Source organism: Haliaeetus albicilla, chromosome 12, assembly GCF_947461875.1.
Source record: "Haliaeetus albicilla chromosome 12, bHalAlb1.1, whole genome shotgun sequence".
Lineage (NCBI taxonomy): Eukaryota > Metazoa > Chordata > Aves > Accipitriformes > Accipitridae > Haliaeetus > Haliaeetus albicilla.
In genome coordinates, this window is record NC_091494.1 from 2,941,920 (window position 1) to 2,965,529 (window position 23,610).

Genomic DNA, 23,610 nt, shown 5'->3' on the forward strand with positions numbered 1-23,610 from the left:
GGTGGGGGTACTGGTACCACCCCGGAGTGCCGAGTGGTGGTACCGGTACTACCCCGGAGCGCCGGTTGCGGGTACTGGTACCACCCCGGAGTACCGATGAGGGTTACGGGTACTACCACGGTGTACCGATTGGGGGTACTGGTACCACCCCGGAGTACCATAGAGGGTTACGGTTACTACGACGGAGTACCGAGTGGGGGTACCGGTACTACGCCGGAGCGTCGGGAAGGGACGCCAGGCTTAAGCAGGTGCAGCAGGTAGGGATACCAGGCCTACCCTGGGGGCTCAGGAAGGGAGGCCGGGTCTAACAGGGCGCGCCCGTAGGGACAACAGGTGAACTCCGGCGCATCACAAAGGTTTCCGGTACAACCCCATAGTACTGTTGGGGGAACAGGTTCTATCCCGGAACGTCGGGGAGGGACACCGGGCCTAATGCAGAGGGTCAGGTAGTAAGGGCGATTCTAACATCGCGCGCCCGTAGGGACAGCAGTTGTACCCTGTAGTACTGGGTGGGGGTACTGGTACCACCCCGGAGTGCCGAGTGGTGGTACCGGTACTACCCCGGAGCGCCGGTTGCGGGTACCGGTACTACCCCGGAGTACCGATGAGGGTTACGGGTACTACCACGGTGTACCAATTGGGGGTACCGGTACTACCCCGGAGTACCGATGAGGATTACGGTTACTACCACGGAGTACCGAGTGGGGGTACCGGTACTACCCCGGAGCGTCGGGAAGGGACGCCAGGCTTAAGCAGGTGCACCAGGTAGGGATACCAGGCCTACCCTGGGGGCTCAGGAAGGGAGGCCGGGTCTAACAGGGCGCGCCCGTAGGGACAAGAGGTGAACTCCGGCGCATCACAAAGGTTTCCGGTACAACCCCATAGTACTGTTGGGGGAACAGGTTCTATCCCGGAACGTCGGGGAGGGACACCGGGCCTAACGTGGTGGGTGAGATAGAAAGGTCGGGTGTAACCCCGCGCGCCCGTAGGGACAGCAGTTGTACCCTATAGTAGTGGGTGGGGGTACTGGTACCTCCCCGGAGTACCGATGAGGGTTACGGGTACTACCCCGGAGTACCTGGTGGGAGTACTGGTACCACCCCGGAGTACCATAGAGGGTTACGGTTACTACGACGGAGTACTGAGTGGGGGTACCGGTACTACGCCGGAGCGTCGGGAAGGGACGCCAGGCTTAAGCAGGTGCACCAGGTAGGGATACCAGGCCTACCCTGGGGGCTCAGGAAGGGAGGCCGGGTCTAACAGGGCGCTCCCATAGGGACAACAGGTGAACTCCGGCGCATCACAAAGGTTTCCGGTACAACCCCATAGTACTGTTGGGGGAACAGGTTCTATCCCGGAACGTCGGGGAGGGACACCGGGCCGAATGCAGAGGGTCAGGTAGTAAGGGCGAGTCTAACATCGCGCGCCCGTAGGGACAGCAGTTGTACCCTGTAGTACTGGGTGGGGGTACTGGTACCACCCCGGAGTGCCGAGTGGTGGTACCGGTACTACCCCGTAGCGCCGGTTGCGGGTACTGGTACCACCCCGGAGTACCGATGAGGGTTACGGTTACTACGACGGTGTACCTTTTGGGGGTACCGGTACTACCCCGGAGCGTCGGGAAGGGACGCCAGGCTTAAGCAGGTGCACCAGGTAGGGATACCAGGCCTACCCTGGGGGCTCAGGAACGGAGGCCGGGTCTAACAGGGCGCGCCCGTAGGGACAAGAGGTGATCTCCGGCGCATCACAAAGCTTTCTGGTACAACCCCATAGTGCTGTTGGGGGAACAGGTTCTATCCCGGAACGTCGGGGAGGGACTCCGGGCCTAATGCAGAGGGTCAGGTCGTAAGGGCGATTCTAACATCGCGCGCCCGTAGGGACAGCAGTTGTACCCTGTAGTACTGGGTGGGGGTACTGGTACCACCCCGGAGTGCCGAGTGGTGGTACCGGTACTACCCCGGAGCGCCGGTTGCGGGTACTGGTACCACCCCGGAGTACCGATGAGGGTTACGGGTACTACCACGGTGTACCGATTGGGGGTACCGGTACTACCCCGGAGTACCGATGAGGATTACGGTTACTACCACGGAGTACCGAGTGGGGGTACCGGTACTACCCCGGAGCGTCGCGAAGGGACGCCAGGCTTAAGCAGGTGCACCAGGTAGGGATACCAGGCCTACCCTGGGGGCTCAGGAAGGGAGGCCGGGTCTAACAGGGCGCGCCCGTAGGGACAAGAGGTGAACTCTGGCGCATCACAAAGGTTTCCGGTACAACCCCATAGTACTGTTGGGGGAACAGGTTCTATCCCGGAACGTCGGGGAGGGACACCGGGCCTAACGTGGTGGGTGAGATAGAAAGGTCGGGTGTAACCCCGCCCGCCCGTAGGGACAGCAGTTGTACCCTATAGTAGTGGGTGGGGGTACTGGTACCTCCGCGGAGTACCGATGAGGGTTACGGGTACTACCCCGGAGTACCTGGTGGGAGTACTGGTACCACCCCGGAGTACCATAGAGGGTTACGGTTACTACGACGGAGTACCGAGTGGGGGTACCGGTACTACGCCGGAGCGTTGGGAAGGGACGCCAGGCTTAAGCAGGTGCACCAGGTAGGGATACCAGGCCTACCCTGGGGGCTCAGGAAGGGAGGCCGGGTCTAACAGGGCGCTCCCATAGGGACAACAGGTGAACTCCGGCGCATCACAAAGGTTTCCGGTACAACCCCATAGTACTGTTGGGGGAACAGGTTCTATCCCGGAACGTCGGGGAGGGACTCCGGGCCTAATGCAGAGGGTCAGGTCGTAAGGGCGATTCTAACATCGCGCGCCCGTAGGGACAGCAGTTGTACCCTGTAGTACTGGGTGGGGGTACTGGTACCACCCCGGAGTGCCGAGTGGTGGTACCGGTACTACCCCGGAGCGCCGGTTGCGGGTACTGGTACCACCCCGGAGTACCGATGAGGGTTACGGGTACTACCACGGTGTACCAATTGGGGGTACCGGTACTACCCCGGAGTACCGATGAGGATTACGGTTACTACCACGGAGTACCGAGTGGGGGTACCGGTACTACCCCGGAGCGTCGGGAAGGGACGCCAGGCTTAAGCAGGTGCACCAGGTAGGGATACCAGGCCTACCCTGGGGGCTCAGGAAGGGAGGCCGGGTCTAACAGGGCGTGCCCGTAGGGACAAGAGGTGAACTCCGGCGCATCACAAAGGTTTCCGGTACAACCCCATAGTACTGTTGGGGGAACAGGTTCTATCCCGGAACGTCGGGGAGGGACACCGGGCCTAACGTGGTGGGTGAGATAGAAAGGTCGGGTGTAACCCCGCGCGCCCGTAGGGACAGCAGTTGTACCCTATAGTAGTGGGTGGGGGTACTGGTACCTCCCCGGAGTACCGATGAGGGTTACGGGTACTACCCCGGAGTACCTGGTGGGAGTACTGGTACCACCCCGGAGTACCATAGAGGGTTACGGTTACTACGACGGAGTACCGAGTGGGGGTACCGGTACTACGCCGGAGCGTCGGGAAGGGACGCCAGGCTTAAGCAGGTGCACCAGGTAGGGATACCAGGCCTACCCTGGGGGCTCAGGAAGGGAGGCCGGGTCTAACAGGGCGCTCCCATAGGGACAACAGGTGAACTCCGGCGCATCACAAAGGTTTCCGGTACAACCCCATAGTACTGTTGGGGGAACAGGTTCTATCCCGGAACGTCGGGGAGGGACACCGGGCCGAATGCAGAGGGTCAGGTAGTAAGGGCGAGTCTAACATCGCGCGCCCGTAGGGACAGCAGTTGTACCCTGTAGTACTGGGTGGGGGTACTGGTACCACCCCGGAGTGCCGAGTGGTGGTACCGGTACTACCCCGTAGCGCCGGTTGCGGGTACTGGTACCACCCCGGAGTACCGATGAGGGTTACGGTTACTACGACGGTGTACCTTTTGGGGGTACCGGTACTACCCCGGAGCGTCGGGAAGGGACGCCAGGCTTAAGCAGGTGCACCAGGTAGGGATACCAGGCCTACCCTGGGGGCTCAGGAACGGAGGCCGGGTCTAACAGGGCGCGCCCGTAGGGACAAGAGGTGATCTCCGGCGCATCACAAAGCTTTCCGGTACAACCCCATAGTGCTGTTGGGGGAACAGGTTCTATCCCGGAACGTCGGGGAGGGACTCCGGGCCTAATGCAGAGGGTCAGGTCGTAAGGGCGATTCTAACATCGCGCGCCCGTAGGGACAGCAGTTGTACCCTGTAGTACTGGGTGGGGGTACTGGTACCACCCCGGAGTGCCGAGTGGTGGTACCGGTACTACCCCGGAGCGCCGGTTGCGGGTACTGGTACCACCCCGGAGTACCGATGAGGGTTACGGGTACTACCACGGTGTACCGATTGGGGGTACCGGTACTACCCCGGAGTACCGATGAGGATTGCGGGTACTACGATGGAGTACCGAGTGGGGGTACCGGTACTACCCCGGAGCTTCGCGAAGGGACGCCAGGCTTAAGCAGGTGCACCAGGTAGGGATACCAGGCCTACCCTGGGGGCTCAGGAAGGGAGGCCGGGTCTAACAGGGCGCGCCCGTAGGGACAAGAGGTGAACTCTGGCGCATCACAAAGGTTTCCGGTACAACCCCATAGTACTGTTGGGGGAACAGGTTCTATCCCGGAACGTCGGGGAGGGACACCGGGCCTAACGTGGTGGGTGAGATAGAAAGGTCGGGTGTAACCCCGCCCGCCCGTAGGGACAGCAGTTGTACCCTATAGTAGTGGGTGGGGGTACTGGTACCTCCCCGGAGTACCGATGAGGGTTACGGGTACTACCCCGGAGTACCTGGTGGGAGTACTGGTACCACCCCGGAGTACCATAGAGGGTTACGGTTACTACGACGGAGTACCGAGTGGGGGTACCGGTACTACGCCGGAGCGTTGGGAAGGGACGCCAGGCTTAAGCAGGTGCACCAGGTAGGGATACCAGGCCTACCCTGGGGGCTCAGGAAGGGAGGCCGGGTCTAACAGGGCGCTCCCATAGGGACAACAGGTGAACTCCGGCGCATCACAAAGGTTTCCGGTACAACCCCATAGTACTGTTGGGGGAACAGGTTCTATCCCGGAACGTCGGGGAGGGACTCCGGGCCTAATGCAGAGGGTCAGGTCGTAAGGGCGATTCTAACATCGCGCGCCCGTAGGGACAGCAGTTGTACCCTGTAGTACTGGGTGGGGGTACTGGTACCACCCCGGAGTGCCGAGTGGTGGTACCGGTACTACCCCGGAGCGCCGGTTGCGGGTACTGGTACCACCCCGGAGTACCGATGAGGGTTACGGGTACTACCACGGTGTACCGATTGGGGGTACCGGTACTACCCCGGAGTACCGATGAGGATTACGGTTACTACCACGGAGTACCGAGTGGGGGTACCGGTACTACCCCGGAGCGTCGGGAAGGGACGCCAGGCTTAAGCAGGTGCACCAGGTAGGGATACCAGGCCTACCCTGGGGGCTCAGGAAGGGAGGCCGGGTCTAACAGGGCGCGCCCGTAGGGACAAGAGGTGAACTCCGGCGCATCACAAAGGTTTCCGGTACAACCCCATAGTACTGTTGGGGGAACAGGTTCTATCCCGGAACGTCGGGGAGGGACACCGGGCCTAACGTGGTGGGTGAGATAGAAAGGTCGGGTGTAACCCCGCGCGCCCGTAGGGACAGCAGTTGTACCCTATAGTAGTGGGTGGGGGTACTGGTACCACCCCGGAGTACCGATGAGGGTTACGGGTACTACCCCGGAGTACCTGGTGGGAGTACTGGTACCACCCCGGAGTACCATAGAGGGTTACGGTTATTACGACGGAGTACCGAGTGGGGGTACCGGTACTACGCCGGAGCGTCGGGAAGGGACGCCAGGCTTAAGCAGGTGCACCAGGTAGGGATACCAGGCCTACCCTGGGGGCTCAGGAAGGGAGGCCGGGTCTAACAGGGCGCTCCCATAGGGACAACAGGTGAACTCCGGCGCATCACAAAGGTTTCCGGTACAACCCCATAGTACTGTTGGGGGAACAGGTTCTATCCCGGAACGTCGGGGAGGGACACCGGGCCTAATGCAGAGGGTCAGGTAGTAAGGGCGATTCTAACATCGCGCGCCCGTAGGGACAGCAGTTGTACCCTGTAGTACTGGGTGGGGGTACTGGTACCACCCCGGAGTGCCGAGTGGTGGTACCGGTACTACCCCGTAGCGCCGGTTGCGGGTACTGGTACCACCCCGGAGTACCGATGAGGGTTACGGTTACTACGACGGTGTACCTTTTGGGGGTACCGGTACTACCCCGGAGCGTCGGGAAGGGACGCCAGGCTTAAGCAGGTGCACCAGGTAGGGATACCAGGCCTACCCTGGGGGCTCAGGAAGGGAGGCCGGGTCTAACAGGGCGCGCCCATAGGGACAAGAGGTGATCTCCGGCGCATCACAAAGGTTTCCGGTACAACCCCATAGTACTGTTGGGGGAACAGGTTCTATCCCGGAACGTCGGGGAGGGACACCGGGCCTAATGCAGAGGGTCAGGTAGTAAGGGCGATTCTAACATCGCGCGCCCGCAGGGACAGCAGTTGTACCCTCTAGTGCTGGGTGGGGGTACTGGTACCACCCCGGAGTGCCGAGTGGTGGTACCGGTACCACCCCGGAGCGCCGGTTGCGGGTACTGGTACCACCCCGGAGTACCGATGAGGGTTACGGGTACTACCACGGTGTACCGTTTGGGGGTACCGGTACTACCCCGGAGTACCGATGAGGATTGCGGGTACTACGACGGAGTACCGAGTGGGGGTACCGGTACTACCCCGGAGCGTCGGGAAGGGACGCCAGGCTTAAGCAGGTGCACCAGGTAGGGATACCAGGCCTACCCTGAGGGCTCAGGAAGGGAGGCCGGGTCTAACAGGGCGCGCCCGTAGGGACAAGAGGTGAACTCTGGCGCATCACAAAGGTTTCCGGTACAACCCCATAGTACTGTTGGGGGAACAGGTTCTATCCCGGAACGTCGGGGAGGGACACCGGGCCTAACGTGGTGGGTGAGATAGAAAGGTCGGGTGTAACCCCGCCCGCCCGTAGGGACAGCAGTTGTACCCTATAGTAGTGGGTGGGGGTACTGGTACCTCCCCGGAGTACCGATGAGGGTTACGGGTACTACCACGGTGTACCGTTTGGGGGTACCGGTACCTCCCCGGAGTACCGATGAGGATTACGGTTACTACCACGGAGTACCGAGTGGGGGTACCGGTACTACCCCGGAGCGTCGGGAAGGGACGCCAGGCTTAAGCAGGTGCACCAGGTAGGGATACCAGGCCTACCCTGGGGGCTCAGGAAGGGAGGCCGGGTCTAACAGGGCGCGCCCGTAGGGACAAGAGGTGATCTCCGGCGCATCACAAAGGTTTCCGGTACAACCCCATAGTACTGTTGGGGGAACAGGTTCTATCCCGGAACGTCGGGTAGGGACACCGGGCCTAACGTGGTGGTTGAGATAGAAAGGTCGGGTGTAACCCCGCCCGCCCGTAGGGACAGCAGTTGTACCCTATAGTAGTGGGTGGGGGTACTGGTACCTCCCCGGAGTACCGATGAGGGTTACGGGTACTACCCCGGAGTACCTGGTGGGAGTACTGGTACCACCCCGGAGTACCATAGAGGGTTACGGTTACTACGACGGAGTACAGAGTGGGGGTACCGGTACTACGCCGGAGCGTCGGGAAGGGACGCCAGGCTTAAGCAGGTGCACCAGGTAGGGATACCAGGCCTACCCTGGGGGCTCAGGAAGGGAGGCCGGGTCTAACAGGGCGCTCCCATAGGGACAACAGGTGAACTCCGGCGCATCACAAAGGTTTCCGGTACAACCCCATAGTACTGTTGGGGGAACAGGTTCTATCCCGGAACGTCGGGGAGGGACACCGGGCCGAATGCAGAGGGTCAGGTAGTAAGGGCGAGTCTAACATCGCGCGCCCGTAGGGACAGCAGTTGTACCCTGTAGTACTGGGTGGGGGTACTGGTACCACCCCGGAGTGCCGAGTGGTGGTACCGGTACTACCCCGGAGCACCGGTTGCGGGTACTGGTACCACCCCGGAGTACCGATGAGGATTACGGTTACTACCACGGAGTACCGAGTGGGGGTACCGGTACTACCCCGGAGCGTCGGGAAGGGGCGCCAGGCTTAAGCAGGTGCACCAGGTAGGGATACCAGGCCTACCCTGGGGGCTCAGGAAGGGAGGCCGGGTCTAACAGGGCGCGCCCGTAGGGACAAGAGGTGAACTCCGGCGCATCACAAAGGTTTCCGGTACAACCCCATAGTACTGTTGGGGGAACAGGTTCTATCCCGGAACGTCGGGGAGGGACACCGGGCCTAACGTGGTGGGTGAGATAGAAAGGTCGGGTGTAACCCCGCGCGCCCGTAGGGACAGCAGTTGTACCCTATAGTAGTGGGTGGGGGTACTGGTACCTCCCCGGAGTACCGATGAGGGTTACGGGTACTACCCCGGAGTACCTGGTGGGAGTACTGGTACCACCCCGGAGTACCATAGAGGGTTACAGTTACTACGACGGAGTACCGAGTGGGGGTACCGGTACTACCCCGGAGCTTTGGGAAGGGACGCCAGGCTTAAGCAGGTGCACCAGGTAGGGATACCAGGCCTACCCTGGGGGCTCAGGAAGGGAGGCTGGGTCTAACAGGGCGCTGCCATAGGGACAAGAGGTGATCTCCGGCGCATCACAAAGGTTTCCGGTACAACCCCATAGTACTGTTGGGGGAACAGGTTCTATCCCGGAACGTCGGGGAGGGACACCGGGCCTAATGCAGAGGGTCAGGTAGTAAGGGCGATTCTAACATCGCGCGCCCGTAGGGACAGCAGTTGTACCCTGTAGTACTGGGTGGGGGTACTGGTACCACCCCGGAGTACCGATGAGGGTTACGGGTACTACCACGGTGTACCGTTTGGGGGTACCGGTACTACCCCGGAGTACCGATGAGGATTACGGTTACTACCACGGAGTACCGAGTGGGGGTACCGGTACTACGCCGGAGCGTCGGGAAGGGACGCCAGGCTTAAGCAGGTGCAGCAGGTAGGGATACCAGGCCTACCCTGGGGGCTCAGGAAGGGAGGCCGGATCTAACAGGGCGCGCCCGTAGGGACAAGAGGTGAACTCCGGCGCATCACAAAGGTTTCCGGTACAACCCCATAGTACTGTTGGGGGAACAGGTTCTATCCCGGAACGTCGGGGAGGGACACCGGGCCTAACGTGGTGGGTGAGATAGAAAGGTCGGGTGTAACCCCGCCCGCCCGTAGGGACAGCAGTTGTACCCTGTAGTACTGGGTGGGGGTACTGGTACCACCCCGGAGTGCCGAGTGGTGGTACCGGTACTACCCCAGAGCGCCGGTTGCGGGTACTGGTACCTCCCCGGAGTACCGATGAGGGTTACGGGTACTACCACGGTGTACCGTTTGGGGGTACCGGTACTACCCCGGAGTACCGATGAGGATTACGGTTACTACGACGGAGTACTGAGTGGGGGTACCGGTACTACCCAAAGTGTCGGGAAGGGACGCCAGGCTTATGCAGGTGCACCAGGTAGGGATACCAGGCCTACCCTGGGGGCTCAGGAAGGGAGGCCGGGTCTAAAGGGCGCGCCCGTAGGGACAACAGGTGAACTCCGGCGCATCACAAAGGTTTCCGGTACAACCCCATAGTACTGTTGGGGGAACAGGTTCTATCCCGGAACGTCGGGGAGGGACACCGGGCCTAACGTGGTGGGTGAGATAGAAAGGTCGGGTGTAACCCCGCGCGCCCGTAGGGACAGCAGTTGTACCCTGTAGTAGTGAGTGGCGGTACTGGTACCACCCCGGAGTGCCGAGTGGTGGTACCGGTACTACCCCGGAGCACCGGTTGCGGGTACTGGTACCACCCCGGAGTACCGATGAGGATTACGGTTACTACCACGGAGTACCGAGTGGGGGTACCGGTACTACCCCGGAGCGTCGGGAAGGGACGCCAGGCTTAAGCAGGTGCACCAGGTAGGGATACCAGGCCTACCCTGGGGGCTCAGGAAGGGAGGCCGGGTCTAACAGGGCGCGCCCATAGGGACAAGAGGTGATCTCCGGCGCATCACAAAGGTTTCCGGTACAACCCCATAGTACTGTTGGGGGAACAGGTTCTATCCCGGAACGTCGGGGAGGGACACCGGGCCTAACGTGGTGGGTGAGATAGAAAGGTCGGGTGTAACCCCGCCCGCCCGTAGGGACAGCAGTTGTACCCTATAGTAGTGGGTGGGGGTACTGGTACCTCCCCGGAGTACCGATGAGGGTTACGGGTACTACCCCGGAGTACCTGGTGGGAGTACTGGTACCACCCCGGAGTACCATAGAGGGTTACAGTTACTACGACGGAGTACCGAGTGGGGGTACCGGTACTACGCCGGAGCGTTGGGAAGGGACGCCAGGCTTAAGCAGGTGCACCAGGTAGGGATACCAGGCCTACCCTGGGGGCTCAGGAACGGAGGCCGGGTCTAACAGGGCGCTCCCATAGGGACAACAGGTGAACTCCGGCGCATCACAAAGGTTTCCGGTACAACCCCATAGTACTGTTGGGGGAACAGGTTCTATCCCGGAACGTCGGGGAGGGACACCGGGCCTAATGCAGAGGGTCAGGTAGTAAGGGCGATTCTAACATCGCGCGCCCGTAGGGACAGCAGTTGTACCCTGTAGTACTGGGTGGGGGTACTGGTACCACCCCGGAGTGCCGAGTGGTGGTACCGGTACTACCCCGGAGCGCCGGTTGCGGGTACTGGTACCACCCCGGAGTACCGATGAGGGTTACGGGTACTACCCCGGAGTACCTGGTGGGAGTACCGGTACCACCCCGGAGTACCGATGAGGATTGCGGTTACTACCACGGAGTACCGAGTGGGGGTACCGGTACTACCCCGGAGCGTCGGGAAGGGACGCCAGGCTTAAGCAGGTGCACCAGGTAGGGATACCAGGCCTACCCTGGGGGCTCAGGAACGGAGGCCGGGTCTAACAGGGCGCTCCCGTAGGGACAAGAGGTGAACTCCGGCGCATCACAAAGGTTTCCGGTACAACCCCATAGTACTGTTGGGGGAACAGGTTCTATCCCGGAACGTCGGGGAGGGACACCGGGCCTAACGCGGTGGGTGAGATAGAAAGGTCGGGTGTAACCCCGCGCGCCCGTAGGGACAGCAGTTGTACCCTGTAGTAGTGAGTGGCGGTACTGGTACCACCCCGGAGTGCCGAGTGGTGGTACCGGTACTACCCCGGAGCGCCGGTTGCGGGTACTGGTACCACCCCGGAGTACCGATGAGGATTACGGTTACTACCACGGAGTACCGAGTGGGGGTACCGGTACTACCCCGCAGCGTCGGGAAGGGACGCCAGGCTTAAGCAGGTGCACCAGGTAGGGATACCAGGCCTACCCTGGGGGCTCAGGAAGGGAGGCCGGGTCTAACAGGGCGCGCCCGTAGGGACAAGAGGTGAACTCCGGCGCATCACAAAGGTTTCCGGTACAACCCCATAGTACTGTTGGGGGAACAGGTTCTATCCCCGAAAGTCGGGGAGGGACACCGGGCCTAACGCGGTGGGTGAGATAGAAAGGTCGGGTGTAACCCCGCGCGCCCGTAGGGACAGCAGTTGTACCCTGTAGTAGTGGGTGGGGGTACTGGTACCACCCCGGAGTACCGATGAGGGTTACGGGTACTACCCCGGAGTACCTGGTGGGAGTACTGGTACCACCCCGGAGTACCATAGAGGGTTACGGTTACTACCACGGAGTACCGAGTGGGGGTACCGGTACTACCCCGGAGCGTCAGGAAGGGACTCCAGGCTTATGCAGGTGCACCAGGTAGGGATACCAGGCCTACCCTGGGGGCTCAGGAAGGGAGGCCGGGTCTAAAGGGCGCGCCCGTAGGGACAACAGGTGAACTCCGGCGCATCACAAAGGTTTCCGGTACAACCCCATAGTACTGTTGGGGGAACAGGTTCTATCCCGGAACGTCGGGGAGGGACACCGGGCCTAATGCAGAGGGTCAGGTAGTAAGGGCGATTCTAACATCGCGCGCCCGTAGGGTCAGCAGTTGTACCCTGTAGTACTGGGTGGGGGTACTGGTACCACCCCGGAGTGCCGAGTGGTGGTACCGGTACTACCCCGGAGCGCCGGTTGCGGGTACTGGTACCACCCCGGAGTACCGATGAGGGTTACGGGTACTACCCCGGAGTACCTGGTGGGAGTACCGGTACCACCCCGGAGTACCGATGAGGATTACGGTTACTACGACGGAGTACCGAGTGGGGGTACCGGTACTACCCCGGAGCGTCGGGAAGGGACGCCAGGCTTAAGCAGGTGCACCAGGTAGGGATACCAGGCCTACCCTGGGGGCTCAGGAGGGGAGGCCGGGTCTAACAGGGCGCGCCCGTAGGGACAAGAGGTGAACTCCGGCGCATCACAAAGGTTTCCGGTACAACCCCATAGTACTGTTGGGGGAACAGGTTCTATCCCGGAACGTCGGGTAGGGACACCGGGCCTAACGCGGTGGGTGAGATAGAAAGGTCGGGTGTAACCCCGCGCGCCCGTAGGGACAGCAGTTGTACCCTGTAGTAGTGAGTGGCGGTACTGGTACCACCCCGGAGTGCCGAGTGGTGGTACCGGTACTACCCCGGAGCGCCGGTTGCGGGTACTGGTACCACCCCGGAGTACCGATGAGGATTACGGTTACTACCACGGAGTACCGAGTGGGGGTACCGGTACTACCCCGCAGCGTCGGGAAGGGACGCCAGGCTTAAGCAGGTGCACCAGGTAGGGATACCAGGCCTACCCTGGGGGCTCAGGAAGGGAGGCCGGGTCTAACAGGGCGCGCCCGTAGGGACAAGAGGTGAACTCCGGCGCATCACAAAGGTTTCCGGTACAACCCCATAGTACTGTTGGGGGAACAGGTTCTATACCGGAACGTCGGGGAGGGACACCGGGCCTAACGCGGTGGGTGAGATAGAAAGGTCGGGTGTAACCCCGCGCGCCCGTAGGGACAGCAGTTGTACCCTGTAGTAGTGGGTGGGGGTACTGGTACCACCCCGGAGTACCGATGAGGGTTACGGGTACTACCCCGGAGTACCTGGTGGGAGTACTGGTACCACCCCGGAGTACCATAGAGGGTTACGGTTACTACCACGGAGTACCGAGTGGGGGTACCGGTACTACCCCGGAGCGTCAGGAAGGGACTCCAGGCTTATGCAGGTGCACCAGGTAGGGATACCAGGCCTACCCTGGGGGCTCAGGAAGGGAGGCCGGGTCTAAAGGGCGCGCCCGTAGGGACAACAGGTGAACTCCGGCGCATCACAAAGGTTTCCGGTACAACCCCATAGTACTGTTGGGGGAACAGGTTCTATCCCGGAACGTCAGGGAGGGACACCGGGCCTAATGCAGAGGGTCAGGTAGTAAGGGCGATTCTAACATCGCGCGCCCGTAGGGACAGCAGTTGTACCCTGTAGTACTGGGTGGGGGTACTGGTACCACCCCGGAGTGCCGAGTGGTGGTACCGGTACTACCCCGGAGCGCCGGTTGCGGGTACTGGTACCACCCCGGAGTACCGATGAGGGTTACGGGTCCTACCCCGGAGTACCTGGTGGGAGTACCGGTACTACCCCGGAGTACCGATGAGGATTGCGGTTACTACGACGGAGTATCGAGTGGGGGCACCGGTACTACCCCGGAGCGTCGGGAAGGGACGCCAGGCTTAAGCAGGTGCACCAGGTAGGGATACCAGGCCTACCCTGGGGGCTCAGGAAGGGAGGCCGGGTCTAACAGGGCGCGCCCGTAGTGACAACAGGTGAACTCCGGCGCATCACAAAGGTTTCCGGTACAACCCCATAGTACTGTTGGGGGAACAGGTTCTATCCCGGAACGTCGGGGAGGGACACCGGGCCTAACGTGGTGGGTGAGATAGAAAGGTCGGGTGTAACCCCGCCCGCCCGTAGGGACAGCAGTTGTACCCTGTAGTACTGGGTGGGGGTACTGGTACCTCCCCGGAGTACCGATGAGGGTTACGGGTGCTACCCCGGAGTACCTGGTGGGAGTACTGGTACCACCCCGGAGTACCATAGAGGGTTACGGTTACTATGACGGAGTACCGAGTGGGGGTACCGGTACTACCCCGGAGCGTCGGGAAGGGACGCCAGGCTTAAGCAGGTGCACCAGGTAGGGATACCAGGCCTACCCTGGGGGCTCAGGAAGGGAGGCCGGGTCTAACAGGGCGCGCCCGTAGGGACAAGAGGTGATCTCCGGCGCATCACAAAGCTTTCCGGTACAACCCCATAGTGCTGTTGGGGGAACAGGTTCTATCCCGGAACGTCGGGGAGGGACACCGGGCCTAATGCAGAGGGTCAGGTAGTAAGGGCGATTCTAACATCGCGCGCCCGTAGGGACAGCAGTTGTACCCTGTAGTACTGGGTGGGGGTACGGCTACCACCCCGGAGTGCCGAGTGGTGGTACCGGTACTACCCCGGAGCGCCGGTTGCGGGTACTGGTACCACCCCGGAGTACCGATGAGGGTTACGGGTGCTACCACGGTGTACCGTTTGGGGGTACCGGTACTACCCCGGAGTACCGATGAGGATTACGGTTACTACGACGGAGTACCGAGTGGGGGTACCGGTACTACCCCGGAGCGTCGGGAAGGGACGCCAGGCTTAAGCAGGTGCACCAGGTAGGGATACCAGGCCTACCCTGGGGGCTCAGGAAGGGAGGCCGGGTCTAACAGGGCGCGCCCGTAGGGACAAGAGGTGATCTCCGGCGCATCACAAAGGTTTCCGGTACAACCCCATAGTACTGTTGGGGGAACAGGTTCTATCCCGGAACGTCGGGTAGGGACACCGGGCCTAACGCGGTGGGTGAGATAGAAAGGTCGGGTGTAACCCCGCGCGCCCGTAGGGACAGCAGTTGTACCCTGTAGTAGTGGGTGGGGGTACTGGTACCACCCCGGAGTACCGATGAGGGTTACGGGTACTACCCCGGAGTACCTGGTGGGAGTACTGGTACCACCCCGGAGTACCGATGAGGGTTACGGGTACTACCCCGGAGTACCTGGTGGGAGTACTGGTACCACCCCGGAGTGCCGAGTGGTGGTACCGGTACTACCCCGGAGCGCCGGTTGCGGGTACTGGTACAACCACGGAGTACCGATGAGGGTTACGGGTACTACCACGGTGTACCGATTGGGGGTACCGGTACTACCCCGGAGTACCGATGAGGATTGCGGTTACTACCACGGAGTACCGAGTGGGGGTACCGGTACTACCCCGGAGCGTCGGGAAGGGACGCCAGGCTTAAGCAGGTGCACCAGGTAGGGATACCAGGCCTACCCTGGGGGCTCAGGAAGGGAGGCCGGGTCTAAGAGGGCGCGCCCGTAGGGACAAGAGGTGATCTCCGGCGCATCACAAAGGTTTCCGGTACAACCCCATAGTACTGTTGGGGGAACAGGTTCTATCCCGGAACGTCGGGGAGGGACACCGGGCCTAACGTGGTGGGTGAGATAGAAAGGTCGGGTGTAACCCCGCCCGCCCGTAGGGACAGCAGTTGTACCCTGTAGTAGTGAGTGGGGGTAGTGGTACCACCCCGGAGTGCCGAGTGGTGGTACCGGTACTACCCCAGAGCGCCGGTTGCGGGTACTGGTACCTCCCCGGAGTACCGATGAGGGTTACGGGTACTACCACGGTGTACCGTTTGGGGGTACCGGTACTACCCCGGAGTACCGATGAGGATTGCGGTTTCTACGACGGAGTACCGAGTGGGGGTACCGGTACTACCCCGGAGCGTCGGGAAGGGACGCCAGGCTTAAGCAGGTGCACCAGGTAGGGATACCAGGCCTACCCTGGGGGCTCAGGAAGGGAGGCCGGGTCTAACAGGGCGCGCCCGTAGGGACAAGAGGTGAACTCCGGCGCATCACAAAGGTTTCCGGTACAACCCCATAGCACTGTTGGGGGAACAGGTTCTATCCCGGAACGTCGGGGAGGGACACCGGGCCTAACGTGGTGGGTGAGATAGAAAGGTCGGGTGTAACCCCGCCCGCCCGTAGGGACAGCAGTTGTACCCTGTAGTAGTGGGTGGGGGTACTGGTACCTCCCCAGAGTACCGATGAGGGTTACGGGTACTACCCCGGAGTACCTGGTGGGAGTATTGGTACCACCCCGGAGTACCATAGAGGGTTACGGTTACTACGACGGAGTACCGAGTGTGGGTACCAGTACTACCGCTGAGCGTCGGGTAGGGACGCCAGGCTTAAGCAGGTGCACCAGGTAGGGATACCAGGCCTACCCTGGGGGCTCAGGAAGGGAGGCCGGGTCTAACAGGGCGCGCCCGTAGGGACAAGAGGTGATCTCCGGCGCATCACAAAGTTTTCCGGTACAACCCCATAGTACTGTTGGGGGAACAGGTTCTATCCCGGAACGTCGGGTAGGGACACCGGGCCTAACGTGGTGGGTGAGATAGAAAGGTCGAGTGTAACCCCGCGCGCCCGTAGGGACAGCCGTTGTACCCTGTAGTAGTGAGTGGGGGTACTGGCACCACCCCGGAGTGCCGACTGCTGGTAACGGTACCACCCCGGAGCGCCGGTTGCGGGTACTGGTACCACCCCGGAGTACCGATGAGGGTTACGGGTACTACCACGGTGTACCGTTTGGGGGTACCGGTACTACCCCGGAGTACCGATGAGGATTGCGGTTACTACGACGGAGTATCGAGTGGGGGCACCGGTACTACCCCGCAGCGTCGGGAAGGGACGCCAGGCTTATGCAGGTGCACCAGGTAGGGATACCAGGCCTACCCTGGGGGCTCAGGAAGGGAGGCCGGGTCTAACAGGGCGCGCCCGTAGTGACAACAGGTGAACTCCGGCGCATCACAAAGGTTTCCGGTACAACCCCATAGTACTGTTGGGGGAACAGGTTCTATCCCGGAACGTCGGGGAGGGACACCGGGCCTAACGCGGTGGGTGAGATAGAAAGGTCGGGTGTAACCCCGCGCGCCCGTAGGGACAGCAGTTGTACCCTGTAGTAGTGGGTGGGGGTACTGGTACCACCCCGGAGTACCGATGAGGGTTACGGGTACTACCCCGGAGTACCTGGTGGGAGTACTGGTACCACCCCGGAGTACCGATGAGGGTTACGGGTACTACCCCGGAGTAGCTGGTGGGAGTACTGGTACCACCCCGGAGTGCCGAGTGGTGGTACCGGTACTACCCCGGAGCGCCGGTTGCGGGTACTGGTACAACCACGGAGTACCGATGAGGGTTACGGGTACTACCACGGTGTACCGATTGGGGGTACCGGTACTACCCCGGAGTACCGATGAGGATTGCGGTTACTACCACGGAGTACCGAGTGGGGGTACCGGTACTACCCCGGAGCGTCGGGAAGGGACGCCAGGCTTAAGCAGGTGCACCAGGTAGGGATACCAGGCCTACCCTGGGGGCTCAGGAAGGGAGGCCGGGTCTAACAGGGCGCGCCCGTAGGGACAAGAGGTGATCTCCGGCGCATCACAAAGGTTTCCGGTACAACCCCATAGTACTGTTGGGGGAACAGGTTCTATCCCGGAACGTCGGGGACGGACACCGGGCCTAACGTGGTGGGTGAGATAGAAAGGTCGGGTGTAACCCCGCCCGCCCGTAGGGACAGCAGTTGTACCCTGTAGTAGTGAGTGGGGGTACTGGTACCACCCCGGAGTGCCGAGTGGTGGTACCGGTACTACCCCAGAGCGCCGGTTGCGGGTACTGGTACCTCCGCAGAGTACCGATGAGGGTTACGGGTACTACCACGGTGTACCGTTTGGGGGTACCGGTACTACCCCGGAGTACCGATGAGGATTGTGGTTACTACGACGGAGTACCGAGTGGGGGTACCGGTACTACCCAAAGTGTCGGGAAGGGACGCCAGGCTTATGCAGGTGCACCAGGTAGGGATACCAGGCCTACCCTGGGGGCTCAGGAAGGGAGGCCGGGTCTAACAGGGCGCGCCCGTAGGGACAACAGGTGAACTCCGGCGCATCACAAAGGTTTCCGGTACAACCCCATAGTCCTGTTGGGGGAACAGGTTCTATCCCTGAACGTCGGGGAGGGACACCGGGCCTAACGCGGAGGGTCAGATAGAAAGGGCGGGTCTCACCCCGCGCAGCAGTAGGGACAGCAGTTGTACCCTGTAGTACTGGGAGGGGGTACTGGAACACCCTGGAGTGCCGAGTGGTGGTACTGGTACTACCCCGGAGCGCCGGTTGCGTTTACTGGTACCACCCCGGAGTACCGATGAGGGTTACGGGTACTACCCCGGAGTACCTGGTGGGAGTACCGGTACTACCCCGGAGTACCGATGAGGATTACGGTTACTACGACGGAGTACCGAGTGGGGGTACCGGTACTACCCCGGAGCGTCGGGAAGGGACGCCAGGCTTAAGCAGGTGCACCAGGTAGGGATACCAGGCCTACCCTGGGGGCTCAGGAAGGGAGGCCGGGTCTAACAGGGCGCGCCCGTAGGGACAAGAGGTGAACTCCGGCGCATCACAAAGGTTTCCGGTACAACCCCATAGTACTGTTGGGGGAACAGGTTCTATACCGGAACGTCGGGTAGGGACACCGGGCCTAACGTGGTGGGTGAGATAGAAAGGTCGGGTGTAACCCCGCCCGCCCGTAGGGACAGCAGTTGTACCCTGTAGTAGTGGGTGGGGGTACTGGTACCTCCACGGAGTACCGATGAGGGTTACGGGTACTACCCCGGAGTACCTGGTGGGAGTACTGGTACCACCCCGGAGTACCATAGAGGGTTACGGTTACTACGACGGAGTACCGAGTGGGGGTACCGGTACTACCCCGGAGTACCATAGAGGGTTACGGTTACTACGACGGAGTACCGAGTGTGGGTACCGGTACTACCCCGGAGCGTTGGGAAGGGACGCCAGGCTTAAGCAGGTGCACCAGGTAGGGATACCAGGCCTACCCTGGGGGCTCAGGAAGGGAGGCCGGGTCTAACAGGGCGCTCCCATAGGGACAAGAGGTAATCTCCGGCGCATCACAAAGGTTTCCGGTACAACCCCATAGTACTGTTGGGGGAACAGGTTCTATCCCGGAACGTCGGGTAGGGACACCGGGCCTAACGCGGTGGGTGAGATAGAAAGGTCGGGTGTATCCCCGCGCGCCCGTAGGGACAGCAGTTGTACCCTGTAGTAGTGGGTGGGGGTACTGGTACCACCCCGGAGTACCGATGAGGGTTACGGGTACTACCCCGGAGTACCTGGTGGGAGTACTGGTACCACCCCGGAGTACCGATGAGGGTTACGGGTACTACCCCGGAGTACCTGGTGGGAGTACTGGTACCACCCCGGAGTGCCGAGTGGTGGTACCGGTACTACCCCGGAGCGCCGGTTGCGGGTACTGGTACAACCACGGAGTACCGATGAGGGTTACGGGTACTACCACGGTGTACCGATTGGGGGTACCGGTACTACCCCGGAGTACCGATGAGGATTGCGGTTACTACCACGGAGTACCGAGTGGGGGTACCGGTACTACCCCGGAGCGTCGGGAAGGGACGCCAGGCTTAAGCAGGTGAACCAGGTAGGGATACCAGGCCTACCCTGGGGGCTCAGGAAGGGAGGCCGGGTCTAACAGGGCACGCCCGTAGGGACAAGAGGTGATCTCCGGCGCATCACAAAGGTTTCCGGTACAACCCCATAGTACTGTTGGGGGAACAGGTTCTATCCCGGAACGTCGGGGAGGGACACCGGGCCTAACGTGGTGGGTGAGATAGAAAGGTCGGGTGTAACCCCGCCCGCCCGTAGGGACAGCAGTTGTACCCTGTAGTAGTGGGTGGGGGTACTGGTACCACCCAGGAGTACCGATGAGGGTTACGGGTACTACCCCGGAGTACCTGGTGGGAGTACTGGTACCACCCCGGAGTACCGATGAGGATTACGGTTACTACGACGGAGTACCGAGTGGGGGTACCGGTACTACCCCAGAGTGTCGGGAAGGGACGCCAGGCTTAAGCAGGTGCACCAGGTAGGGATACCAGGCCTACCCTGGGGGCTCAGGAAGGGAGGCCGGGTCTAACAGGGCGCGCCCGTAGGGACAAGAGGTGATCTCCGGCGCATCACAAAGCTTTCCGGTACAACCCCATAGTGCTGTTGGGGGAACAGGTTCTATCCCGGAACGTCAGGGAGGGACACCGGGCCTAATGCAGAGGGTCAGGTAGTAAGGGCAAGTCTAAACCCGCACGCCCGTAGGGACAGCAGTTGTACCCTGTAGTACTGGGAGGGGGTACTGGACCACCCTGGAGTGCCGAGTGGTGGTACCGGTACTACCCCGGAGCGCCGGTTGCGGGTACTGGTACCACCCCGGAGTACCGATGAGGGTTACGGGTACTACCCCGGAGTACCGATTGGGGGTACCGGTACTACCCCGGAGTACCGATGAGGATTGCGGGTACTACCACGGAGTACCGAGTGGGGGTACCGGTACTACCCCGGAGCGTCGGGAAGGGACGCCAGGCTTAAGCAGGTGCACCAGGTAGGGATACCAGGCCTACCCTGGGGGCTCAGGAAGGGAGGCCGGGTCTAACAGGGCGCGCCCGTAGGGACAAGAGGTGAACTCCGGCGCATCACAAAGGTTTCCGGTACAACCCCATAGCACTGTTGGGGGAACAGGTTCTATCCCGGAACGTCGGGGAGGGACACCGGGCCTAACGTGGTGGGTGAGATAGAAAGGTCGGGTGTAACCCCGCCCGCCCGTAGGGACAGCAGTTGTACCCTATAGTAGTGGGTGGGGGTACTGGTACCTCCCCGGAGTACCGATGAGGGTTACGGGTACTACCCCGGAGTACCTGGTGGGAGTACTGGTACCACCCCGGAGTACCGTAGAGGGTTACGGTTACTACGACGGAGTACCGAGTGTGGGTACCGGTACTACCCCGGAGCGTCGGGTAGGGACGCCAGGCTTAAGCAGGTGCACCAGGTAGGGATACCAGGCCTACCCTGGGGGCTCAGGAAGGGAGGCCGGGTCTAACAGGGCGCGCCCGTAGGGACAACAGGTGAACTCCGGCGCATCACAAAGGTTTCCGGTACAACCCCATAGTACTGTTGGGGGAACAGGTTCTATCCCGGAACGTCGGGTAGGGACACCGGGCCTAACGTGGTGGGTGAGATAGAAAGGTCGGGTGTAACCCCGCGCGCCCGTAGGGACAGCAGTTGTACCCTGTAGTAGTGGGTGGGGGTACTGGTACCACCCCGGAGTACTGATGAGGGTTACGGGTGCTACCCCGGAGTACCTGGTGGGAGTACTGGTACCACCCCGGAGTACCATAGAGGCTTGCGGGTACTACCCCGGAGTGCCGAGTGGTGGTACCGGTACTACCCCAGAGCGCCGGTTGCGGGTACTGGTACCTCCCCGGAGTACCGATGAGGGTTACGGGTACTACCACGGTGTACCGTTTGGGGGTACCGGTACTACCCTGGAGTACCGATGAGGATTACGGTTACTACGACGGAGTACCGAGTGGGGGTACCGGTACTACCCAAAGTGTCGGGAAGGGACGCCAGGCTTATGCAGGTGCACCAGGTAGGGATACCAGGCCTACCCTGGGGGCTCAGGAAGGGAGGCCGGGTCTAAAGGGCGCGCCCGTAGGGACAACAGGTGAACTCCGGCGCATCACAAAGGTTTCCGGTACAACCCCATAGTACTGTTGGGGGAACAGGTTCTATCCCGGAACGTCGGGGAGGGACACCGGGCCTAACGTGGTGGGTGAGATAGAAAGGTCGGGTGTAACCCCGCGCGCCCGTAGGGACAGCCGTTGTACCCTGTAGTACTGGGTGGGGGTACTGGACCACCCTGGAGTGCCGAGTGGTGGTACCGGTACTACCCCGGAGCACCGGTTGCGGGTACTGGTACCACCCCGGAGTACCGATGAGGGTTACGGGTACTACCCCGGAGTACCTGGTGGGAGTACCGGTACTACCCCGGAGTACCGATGAGGATTGCGGGTACTACCACGGAGTACCGAGTGGGGGTACCGGTACTACCCCGGAGCGTCGGGAAGGGACGCCAGGCTTAAGCAGGTGCAGCAGGTAGGGATACCAGGCCTACCCTGGGGGCTCAGGAAGGGAGGCCGCGTCTAACAGGGCGCGCCCGTAGGGACAAGAGGTGAACTCTGGCGCATCACAAAGGTTTCCGGTACAACCCCATAGCACTGTTGGGGGAACAGGTTCTATCCCGGAACGTCGGGGAGGGACACCGGGCCTAACGTGGTGGGTGAGATAGAAAGGTCGGGTGTAACCCCGCCCGCCCGTAGGGACAGCAGTTGTACCCTATAGTAGTGGGTGGGGGTACTGGTACCTCCCCGGAGTACCGATGAGGGTTACGGGTACTACCCCGGAGTACCTGGTGGGAGTACTGGTACCACCCCGGAGTACCGTAGAGGGTTACGGTTACTACGACGGAGTACCGAGTGTGGGTACCGGTACTACCCCGGAGCGTCGGGTAGGGACGCCAGGCTTAAGCAGGTGCACCAGGTAGGGATACCAGGCCTACCCTGGGGGCTCAGGAAGGGAGGCCGGGTCTAACAGGGCGCGCCCGTAGGGACAACAGGTGAACTCCGGCGCATCACAAAGGTTTCCGGTACAACCCCATAGTACTGTTGGGGGAACAGGTTCTATCCCGGAACGTCGGGTAGGGACACCGGGCCTAACGTGGTGGGTGAGATAGAAAGGTCGGGTGTAACCCCGCGCGCCCGTAGGGACAGCAGTTGTACCCTGTAGTAGTGGGTGGGGGTACTGGTACCACCCCGGAGTACTGATGAGGGTTACGGGTGCTACCCCGGAGTACCTGGTGGGAGTACTGGTACCACCCCGGAGTACCATAGAGGCTTGCGGGTACTACCCCGGAGTGCCGAGTGGTGGTACCGGTACTACCCCAGAGCGCCGGTTGCGGGTACTGGTACCTCCCCGGAGTACCGATGAGGGTTACGGGTACTACCACGGTGTACCGTTTGGGGGTACCGGTACTACCCTGGAGTACCGATGAGGATTACGGTTACTACCACGGAGTACCGAGTGGGGGTACCGGTACTACGCCGGAGCGTCGGGAAGGGACGCCAGGCTTAAGCAGGTGCAGCAGGTAGGGATACCAGGCCTACCCTGGGGGCTCAGGAAGGGAGGCCGGGTCTAACAGGGCGCGCCCGTAGGGACAACAGGTGAACTCCGGCGCATCACAAAGGTTTCCGGTACAACCCCATAGTACTGTTGGGGGAACAGGTTCTATCCCGGAACGTCGGGGAGGGACACCGGGCCTAACGTGGTGGGTGAGATAGAAAGGTCGGGTGTAACCCCGCGCGCCCGTAGGGACAGCCGTTGTACCCTGTAGTACTGGGTGGGGGTACTGGACCACCCTGGAGTGCCGAGTGGTGGTACCGGTACTACCCCGGAGCACCGGTTGCGGGTACTGGTACCACCCCGGAGTACCGATGAGGGTTACGGGTACTACCCCGGAGTACCTGGTGGGAGTACCGGTACTACCCCGGAGTACCGATGAGGATTGCGGGTACTACCACGGAGTACCGAGTGG